Genomic DNA, 9,953 nt, shown 5'->3' with positions numbered 1-9,953 from the left:
TTTCATATCTACTACAAAATTACATTGGCTTTACAACAAATAAAAGAATGCATAGATTGAGAGGACAAAATTAGAAAATTCTCTCTGCACTATGTCTCATGCCAAGCCAACTTCCTAAAAATACATTTGATATATTCCCGAATAAAATATTCTGGTCGGCCACAGTTAGGGGTCAGAACGATCTTGGTGCTTGAAATTTGAAATGCAGCAGACAACCTTAGACATAAAGCAAACATTGACAAATTAGGAGAATGTGTTGCTATAAAGGATTTCCCAAAACATGCACCAAGTTCTCCTATACACTAATGTACATACCAGGCATATCACTGAGAGAAGCAACAAAGATATGATACGATAATTCCAATTTTCTCCTCATGCTCATCATGAAATATCTATAGGGTACAAAGCAACACCGTTGCGAGCAGCTTGAATGCGACCCCATCTACCTAACCGAGGCTCCTGTTTAAGAAATTTCCAATTAGATAATTAGTGCTTGCTCTAACTGTTGATTTTAATGATTGATAAAACAACTTGAATTGTAATATATGAAGGAATCCGTACAGAATTCAAAATGAAAAGATATGCAGATGAATGTGAAAAATTGTACATTTAGCATTGGTTTGTAGCTATAAATCAACAAGCAAGGAAGCAAAAGTATAGGAGAAAATAGGATTTATTGAAACCAGAGCCCTCCCTTTCCCAAAGACATGTAACACCATATCCAGTACATTTAGTTTGGATATGTAATAACTTGTTAAATGTATTGGATGTAGTATCACCAAAAAAATCAAGCCATGAACTAATTAACAATAGTGCAATGCAGTCTTTTATAACAAGGTAAGCATTTAAGTAGGTACGATGAGCATAGATAAATCAAAAAAATCAGTCATAATTATGCTTGTGACCACCGATAATGCCAAAGCTTGAAATGTACAGAGTTCGGATAATTCCATGCAGGGTCTGGTGTAGGCAATTTTAGAGGAATGGAGACAAAAAGCTGCAGAACCAAAAACTCAGGTGAATGCTGCATTGGAATTACGATCTTACAGTTTCTATTTAAGCAAAATATTCAATGATAAACAGATATGATATATCTAAAAAATGTACAAAATGATAGACAAAACGCAATACTGGAGTGGAATCCTCCAAGTATTGTAACAACAAAATATACTCAACATTAAGAAAAAAAGGAGAACAGAATATAAATTTGATAATAGAGTGATGGCCTTAGACTACCTATAAATTCTACTACAAAATTAACATGTGAGATGAGCTGGCTACCCTCTTCCAAAACATGCCCACATACATCTTAAAGTATCAGTAATACATATATAAAGATATATTTAAGACCCATTAATGGAGTTTTGCATCCACTCTAATATCACCCCAACATCATTGCTTAAAGAGCCTTGACAAAGGCGACATTCACTTAACACTTTGTGACAATCTTCCATCCCAAATCTTTGCACAGCCATGAGTACTACTCCCTTGCACTAATTACAAAAAACAAGTTGCAATGAAAGATGTCCCAATAGAAATGCGGTTAAATTAGCATATAAAGGTAGAATCATATAAAGCGATTGGGAAGCATGAAACTATTGGAAGTAACCTAGAACCCTAATAAAAACACTTATATATTGTATGTAGAACTTCGCAGAGAATTATGTATCCTCTTTTCCATAAGTCACAACATGAATGAATGCATGTCTCAAGGTTCGCCTTTTTAAGCTTATTATTTGAGTCTGTAAGACATGATTAAACTCTCCTTTCGAAATAGTGCAACAACTTAAGGACAATGAATTAGTGAACAGTAACCAGCCAGGAAGAATGGCACACATTAAAGCAATTTAAGCATAAGAAGAAGTTTCGTGCAGTAAAACTGAAACACAAAATAGTAATGCGTAACAGAGGAGTATATCTCCGTCAATGGAAGGGTGGTTTTTAGGCCTTATTTCTAGATCTGAAATCCTTTGACCTCTTTGCCGTTTCAAATTTCTTGTAGTGTTACTTTTAATATTTTATTGATCTGTGTTAGTATTTCTTTATTTAGTTATTAAATTTTATTTTTATTTCTATTGAATTGACCCACAAATCAGTCAGCAACCTTGGTTAAAAGCCAGCAACAATTCTTTCCAGCCTTTAATCTGATAGAAACTTATCTTTAAAATCAGACACGGTAGCTGAATGCAGAACATTAATTGAACCTTTGTGCAGATGCACAAGGCAATTGCAAGCATTTCTATCATTGGTTAAAATGAAGCTTCTGACAGTAATACTTACAAATGTTTAACAGGATAAACTCAACCTTAATGTGTATTGATTTCAGCATCTGTGTAATTAGTAGACACGTATTAAAGAGCTCAGGAAATATTGAACTCAACCACAGTGTTTTCAGAATTACAAATTTTATGGTAAAATTGTCAGTGTAGCATAAAACTTCCAAAAGATTCTACAAAAAAAAATGGTTTGACGGTGAAATGTTTGCAAATTAATGATAGACTACTTAATTTGGTACAAGCAGTTCTATGTCTTGTCTGAGATGCATGAGTTGATTTCTAGCACCACAATGCACAACATGGAAAAAAATTATCCTGTTTTTTGAGACAATTTGGTATGTATTGCCATCTCACATCAGAGTTAGGCAGTGAAAATGTCTTAAGGTTGTTCGATCCCAGTGATCTCTGCCCTTTTTTTTTTCTGGCATTGGTACTAACCAGTAATTGCTATTGGTGTGTGATGGGTACGCCAAAGAGGAGTGGAAGGTGAAATGGGGAAAATTTTGGTCTATTTTTGACATACGTTTTTGATGTCCATGAGAGAGAGAGAGAGAGATACAGAGGTTGAGGAAGAGGAAGCTAGAGAGGGAGAGAAAGAGATGAGAGGAGAGATGAATGGGCAAAGAGACTAAGACATGTCTAGAAGTAGATGCAGATAGAGCGAGAGAGGAAAAGAGAGACAAATAGATAGATGTAGAGAGAGAGATAGAAAGAGAGAAGGGGAAAAGGGAGATAGAGAGGGAGAGGGAGAGCATAATGTTCCCTATTAGAACTTCACTTAATTTTCACTAGGACCCCTAAACGAGGTCTGGATTAATACCTTGGTTTAAAGCCCGCACCAAGTTAGTTATCAATAGCTAAACAAACACATAGTTCAACAATGTTCCAAAGAAAATTCTAATCATTATTATATAATCCTAATGTACACGAGATTTCCTTAAGGCTTTTTCAAAGAACCCATCCTCATTATGAAGCACCATGGGAGATCGTACAGGGCACATGGAACCTATCCATCAAGCCCAAGAGCAAGAAAGTGACAGCCACCATTCAACCTCCCTGCCCCACTCAGGGTTACCACTCTCAAATGGATCTTATACTACTTACAATCCCTATATGTACACTCCCCTCCATGATGGAATGGTAGATTAAGCTTATTGGAATCTTCATTATTAATTATACATTAGAAGCAATAGAATATCGGCACACATTCCCACTTCCCATCAAATGAACGTCCAATAACAAAAATTAGCCAATTGATATTGTAAACCATTCTTGCTTACTTTGAGTGGATACTCATACATTCCCATAGATGATCAGAAATCGTGACCTCTTGTATGGTTATAACTGTTATACAGGCGTGATTGGGCTATTTGCATTGTTTTGAATATTGGATTCATAATACATCTTTGATCCATTGTTGGCAGAATTCGTGATCAAGTTACCGATTCACAAAATGGGCAGCGTGATGGGCATTATATTTACCCCATGCTTGATTTGTTTCAAGGTCACTGTTTTAGCAAAATTATTCTAGAATCACAACTAAAAATGAGATCCATAAATATGATGCAATGGAAAAATTTTATGGCATTTAATTGACAAATGTTGGAGTCCATTATGAATAGCCCTATGATCGACTATGCAAAGAACATTGGGAAGTAGGAGAAACACTTCTTTCTTATAATCCTTGGTTAATTTATGATGTAGATATTATTGGGTGGCTAGTGAGTTTCAAAGAAAAGCCCGACAAGAACGCCCAAAGTTATATTTTCTCCCGGCAGTTTATAAAGGCTTTGGAATAGCTGAGATAAGCAGAGGATCGGGCTCTTTCTTAAGTTCAAAAAAAATGCATGCAACTCCAATGCCGAGCTCCAGCTCTTACGGTCAATCTCCGAAGTTGCAAAAACAGAGGATTATGAGGCAAAATAGTGGTTGAATTGTCTATGCATGTGACTGTATCATGGTTACTCTAGAGAGAGCTCAAGAAATGGTGGTTGCTGCAATTGGAATGTCTGAAGCACATCATCAAACCATTCTGTTGTGACTTCTCTATTGGAACATTTCCCAGTTGGCTATACTGCACCGGTGGATTGGACTTCGTGACACAGTGACAGATATTCACTGTGTCTTCAGTACCTTTGAAGAGAATGTCACATGTCATAAAAGAATGCTTATTGATTTTGAAGCCCAGGGGGATGCTATTTTTCAGAGACTGTGGTCTTTATGACATGGCAATGCTATGATTTCCTTCTGCTCAAAACATTGCAGATCGTCATTATGTACAAGGTGACAGTGTAAGGCCTATGGATAGTCTACATGTTTTATTTGCTGACATTTATCAAGCAATTCATGAAATTGTGACGCTGAATGGAAAGACTGGGGTAGATCATACAAATTGCCAATGTCTGGTTGAACGATTGAAGCTTTTGAAGCCTCTGCTGTATGATGTTAAGGACTCAAAGACAGCTTTGACGGGATCAGTTGTCAGGGTATTTGAAGAACTATATTCTTCTTTGAAGAAGGCTCAGGAACTTATAGAAAGATGTAGTACATAAGGGAGTCAAGTTTATAGGGTACTTTGCAGCCAGCAGAATATCACTAAATTTCAAGAAAAATCTTTGGATATCTATCATGTCCTGAATTCCTTGCCTCTTCTCTACATACTCTAGACCAGTTACAACTTCAAGTTGAAATTTGTGCTGAGGAATTGCGCAGGTTAAGATACACTATCTCAAACATAATGCCATTATAGGAATCGACACAGTTGGTAAAGGAGAAGCTCCATGAATGGTTATTCAAGGTTAGGGCGCAACTTCTGCGGGAGATGCAGGATACAAGTTTTGAGTTTGTTCTTCAAGATATAAATAAGGCAAAGAAGGCAATGGATAAGGCTCCTTCTGGGAGTATTATCAAAGTTATTGAAAACATGCTAAATACTGGAAATCTCAATACTCAATCTGGTCTTGATCTTCAATAGAGTTCTGTAATGACTGTCATTGCAGAGAAGCTCAACTTTTTCCATTTTCTTTCACATTTTCGATCTTTTCACAGGGGAGCATAGTTTGTACAAATGCAACCAGTACAGTGTGCAAGCTGCTTCCAGAGTCATGGGGCTTTATGTGTCTTGTGCACACACACCAGATGATCACACTCCAAACCGAAGTGTTAATAATGTTAACCTGATCACCTACAGGTCTGATAGTACATACCATAAATGTTCTTCTCAATATAATATATCTCTAAATTAGCATTTTATATAGGACTCTAAGGGCCAGAGACTTCTTAGGAAACAAGATTATAATGTTTAACCAAACTAACAATTAGTTTGTTAAGTGCTATTAATTATATCTTCATGAATCGCCGACTAGGAAGGAGTTTGATTAGTGCTCATTTAGGAAAGGTTATGTCCCTCTAAGGGACATATCCTTTAGAAAGGATATATAGTAGGTTGTAAATGCAGTTTATATGACACACAGTTACAGCAGTCTGCTCCTCCAAGCATTTTACATCCAGCGTATTCTAAATCAGAGATATTCTAATTCAATCAAGATCGATTGTAGAGTACTGGATCTGCATTTAGGATAAGTGTTAAATTCCTCAACAATCTGAATATTCATAATATTTAGAAGACCATTTCAGCAATTCAAGACTGAACTAATAGTCTGATCCAAAGAACAAAGAATTAGCAGAAACTTTACATGGTATCAGAGCCAAGTTATCGGTTCTAGGGCTCTGCAAAACTCAGTTATCAAACTTCATATATATTTAGTAGCTTTCTCCTATCTTCAGTGGCATACACAATCAGACTTGAGGACAAGTTTGATGGAAAAGAACACTTTGAAGCCTGGAAATTTAGAATCTTGATGATTCTTGAAGAGAACAATGTTAAACAATTCGTTGACGGAGCATCCAAACAACCCCCAGTTGAACCTCACAAATCTATATGGCGAAAAGAAAATAGAAAAGCTATTCAAATCATCTTGGATGGAGTTAAAAATGATATTGTACCTATGCTTACAAAACATCAAACTGCCTTTGATATGATGAACATATTACAAAATGCATATGAAATAAAAAATGCAACCAGGGTTCTTGCACTAAAAAGGCAACTAAATCACATTCAAATAAAGAAAGGAGAATCGATAAATTCTTATTTCCTAAGAGTTGCCGGCATTAGAGATGAACTATCAAGCATAGGAACCATCATTAGTGACACAAAATTAATACTTATGGCTATACATGGATTGCCAGATTCATGGGAGACATTCGCACAAAGAATAAGTGCGAGAGATCAGCTTCTGGACTTTAACAAACTCAAGAAAAGTTGTCTTCAAGAGGAATCTAGAAAACTAAAGAAAAGAGGGAAACCAAAAATAGAAGATGAAGAACTTCACGTTCTTAATACAAACTCTTATAAGGGCAAGAAGAAGCATTTCAAGAAGAAAAAGGGAAATCAAAAAAATGTGAAGCCCAAGAAAGATCTATCTAAAATAAAGAGTTTCAAATGCGAAAAATTTGGACACTATAGATCTAATTGTCTTAAAAATTCCAAAAAACAGGCAAATTGTACATATGTCACTAAAGAAGAAGATACTAATGATCCTGAGAACCGTGTTTTGTATTCCTCTCTATCAAATGAAATTTCAAATAAAGCATGGGTAATTGATAGTGGATCTTCTAGACATATAACGAGATACAAAGAAACTCTAGATTTTTTATCAGAGAAGGTTAATAGTGAAGCTAACATTGGTGATAACTCAGCACACCCCGTTGAAGGAATTGGAAATTGTACTTTGAAACTAAAATCAAGAAATACTCTTCTTCTTAAAGGTGTACTCTATGTACCAGGGATTAAAAGAAACCTAATCTCAATTACAGCACTTGAAGATGATGGACATAATGTTGCATTCATAGATGGAAAAGTATTAACTTGGGCTAATAACTCTTCTATCAAAAAAGCAAAGTTAATTGGTCAAAGAAAAGAATATTTGTATGAATTAAATACAGAATCTAGTCAATCCACTCAAGCCCTAGTCCATGAAGCTATAGATACAAATGAAATATGGCACAGAAGATTAGGGCATCTAAATTTTAAAACCTTATCAACTATGGAGAAGATGGTTACTGGATTACCCAAATTAAATAAAGACCATCCTAGTATTTGCAAACGGCGTGCTCTGGGTAAAAGCACCAGAAGTCCCTTTCATGATAGTACTAGAAAAACAAATAATGTACTAGAATTAATTCATTCCAATTTATATGGACCTATGTCTATTCCTTCTCTTGGAGAATTTTTGTATTATATCTTGTTCATATATGACTTCTCTAGGAAAACTTGGATTTACTTTTTAAAATGCAAGGAATTAGAAAAAATCCTACAAAGATTTAAAGAATTCAAAGCATTAACTAAAAAAATTTCAGGACATAAAATTAAAACCCTTAGAACTGATAACGGAGGAGAATATACCTCAGACTTGTTTAAAAGTTTTGTAACGAATCAGGAATTAAGAGGCAGTACATTGTTCCTTATAACCCAGAGCAAAACAGGGTAGCAGAAAGAAAGAATAGGACAATTATAGAAGCTGCTAGGGCTATGATTTTTGACCAAAATCTAGAATACTATCTTTGGGCAGAAGCCTCTTGTACTGCAAAACAGAAGCCCTCACTCCTATCTTTAAGATAAAATCCCTGAAAAAGTATTTACTAAAGTAAAACCCAATATAAGTCCTCTTAGAATTTTTGGACGTCCTGTATATATCCATATTCCAAAAGAAAATAGAACCAAGTTAGAACCCTTTGGGAGGAAAGGTATTTTTGTAGGGTATAGTGAAACTTCTAAAGCATATAGGATTTTCATACCTGGACAAAAAACTATTGAACTTAGCAGAGATGTAATCTTTGACGAAGATCTTGCATTCAAAAGAGTCATAAGTTCTGATGAACCTTCTTCTTTATCTATTTTTGAAAGAAATAGTGACTTTGGGTCCCAGAGGGAGAACTTAGAAGAAATCAAAGATGAAATTCAAAATATGAACCTTAAAGAAAATTCAAAGAAAAGACCACTTTGGGCCATTAAAACAATTGAAGCAGCCCAAGACTTTGTTGCACCTTCCGAAACAGTCAGAGAAAGCAAAAGACCTAAAAGATTCTCTCGTTATACAGCTAACATGAGTGACTTATCCAAAACAAAGCCAACCAATCCCTCTGATGCTATTAAACAGATAGCTTGGAAAGAAGCTATGACAGAAGAATACCAATCTATCATAGAAAATGATGTTTGGGAAATTGTTCCAAGACCTAAAGGAAAACCTGTTGTTTCTTCTAAGTGGATATTTAGAATAAAGCATGTTGTTGACAGTAGTATTGAGAAGTATAAAGTCATATTTGTAGCCAGAGGAATTTTCTCAGAAAGAAGGGATTGATTATGAAGAAACCTTTGCTCCTATTGCCAAATATACCTCCGTAAGAACAGTCTTAGCAATTGCTGCATCAAAGGGATGGAAGGTACATCAGATGGATGTAAAAACAACATTCCTAAATGGAAATATTTAAGAAGAAGTCTATCTAGAGCAACCGGAAGGATTTGAAACTCATGATCCTAACGCTTTTGTTTGCAAGCTCAAGAAAGCTCTTTATGGGCTTAAACAAGCTCCCAGGGCTTGGTATGAAATAATTGATAAATATCTCACCGGCTTAGGATTCTCCAAGAATGAAGCCGATTCAAACTTGTATCATAAAAGAGATAAAAATGATATGGTAATTCTGATATTGTATGTTGATGATTTATTAATCAAGGTGATGATCATCTTATAGATCAATGCAAGAAAGATCTAACTAGAGAATTCGAGATGAAAGACTTGGGGCTTCTCCATTACTTCCTAGGATTAGAAGTACGACAGTATTCTGACAATATCATACTTAATCAAGGCAAGTACACATCAGACATTTTGAACAGATTTAGAATGTGGAATTGCAAGTCTATGTCTTCTGCAATGGAGACTAATTTACATAAACTTAAAGAAGCAGCAGCAGAATCACCTTCCATAGATTCTACTCTCTACATACAGATGATTGGATCACTTATGTACTTCGTAAATACAAGACCAGATATTTGCTATGCAGTTAATGCCTTAAATCAGTTTATGTGTGAACCAAAGGAGATTCACCTAGTTGTGATTAAACACACTATGAGATACTTACAAGGCACCCTTAATTTTGGACTCAAATATGAGAAAGTTGCTTTAGATTTGCATGGATTCACCGATTCAGATTGGGGTGGAAGTGTTAAAGACGGGAAAAGCACTTCAAGATGCTGTTTCAATTTAGGATCAACTCTAATATCTTGGATATGCGGAAAGCAGTCTTTAGTTGCTCAGAGCTCCATAGAAGCAGAATACCTTGCAACAGCAATGGCCTCTCATGAAGCAGTCTGGCTGAGGAAGTTACTTGTAGGATTATTAATTTACTTGGGCAAGCCATGAATCCTACGATTATTCATTGTGATAATCAGAGTTCCATCAAACTCTTAGTGAATCCAGTTTTCCATGACAGGTTTAACATATTGAAATTTCTTACCATTATGTAAGAGATATGATAGACAGGAATTCTGTAAAATTGGAATACATTTGTACTGCAAATCAGACAGCAAACATACTCACCAAACCTCTATCTAGAGTAAAG

General features: G+C 35.5%; 1 pseudogene; it reads right to left on the bottom strand.

The window, feature by feature from the left end:
• Positions 1 to 264: 264 nt before the first annotated feature.
• The window catches only part of LOC149575972 (U3 snoRNP-associated protein-like EMB2271), a 33,411-nt pseudogene continuing 23,722 nt past the window's right edge, over positions 265 to 9,953 (bottom strand).

This window comes from Cupressus sempervirens, chromosome 1 (genome assembly GCF_028749045.1).
Source record: "Cupressus sempervirens isolate cs-2001-9-10 chromosome 1, ASM2874904v1, whole genome shotgun sequence".
NCBI classification, from domain to species: Eukaryota; Viridiplantae; Streptophyta; class Pinopsida; order Cupressales; family Cupressaceae; genus Cupressus; species Cupressus sempervirens.
This window is presented reverse-complemented; position numbering and strand designations above follow the sequence as displayed.